The sequence below is a fragment of the Pygoscelis adeliae genome, unplaced genomic scaffold (assembly GCF_000699105.1).
Source record: "Pygoscelis adeliae isolate BGI_AS28 unplaced genomic scaffold, ASM69910v1 Scaffold343, whole genome shotgun sequence".
NCBI classification, from domain to species: domain Eukaryota; kingdom Metazoa; phylum Chordata; class Aves; order Sphenisciformes; family Spheniscidae; genus Pygoscelis; species Pygoscelis adeliae.
The window spans coordinates 159957-160740 of NW_008824402.1; the positions used below are offsets into that span (position 1 = coordinate 159957).

The 784-nt window shown below is 55.0% G+C and overlaps 2 protein-coding genes across 2 annotated transcripts in view; both read right to left on the reverse strand.

The window, feature by feature from the left end:
* Positions 1 to 784, reverse strand: part of TNNI1 (troponin I type 1 (skeletal, slow)) — a 29217-nt gene that overhangs the window by 24609 nt on the left and 3824 nt on the right. The gene's annotated exons all lie outside the window — the stretch shown is intronic.
* Positions 1 to 784, reverse strand: part of CSRP1 (cysteine and glycine-rich protein 1) — a 7788-nt gene that overhangs the window by 3795 nt on the left and 3209 nt on the right. The gene's annotated exons all lie outside the window — the stretch shown is intronic.

Sequence of the window (784 nt, forward strand, 5' to 3'; positions counted from 1 at the left end):
ATGGACATCCCTGCCCCACTGCAGCTGCAGCTCTGCCACACTCCTAGTCCGCTGCAAATACGCAGAGATAGGGACTTGGGGGAAAGTAATGAAAGCAAATCTATTTTTCCTCGTGTTTAGGCAGACTAAAAGCAGACCTGCAGCCACTTCCACAGCTGATGCGCTGTAAGTTTTTTGGCACATTATGCTTTTGTGCACAGTTGACTCTCCAGACCCCGAGACCACGATGGAAGATGTTCATGCTGTGTCACCCCTGGTCTGTGACATGATTATGGTGTGTGCATAGGGTGGTCTCAGCTGAGGACCGCTACCTCAGCTGGGTGTTCAAGCCTTGGGGATCAACATGAGATGTAAGATGGGACAGGAGGAGGCAGCAGCCAGGCTTGGGGTCCCAGCTGAGCTCATCCAGTGCTTGAGCCTGGTGCTGGGATCAGGCCACACAGACTCTTCTCCCAACTTTTAGGTTTTCCTGACTCGTGTCCCAGCTCTGATCTCAGCCTCCACGTCGGCTTCCAAACCCTTCCTGGAACACGCTGCCCAGCAAGCCGGAACAAGAGGGGAGCAGCACCCAAATGGGGCCCACAGTGATCTCCAGTATTTACCTGCCCCGGTGCAGGATCCAGATGCCTGGGGCAGAGTCCACAGCGTTGGCAGCCAGCCCCGAAACAGATCCTGTTACAGCTGCGACACAGCCTTCCCCCATCCCGCTTACATGCCTTAAATGTCAAGGCTCCCAGCAGCCCGTTAGCCTCTTCGCCAGCAGAAAAGTTTCTTGGCCTTTACC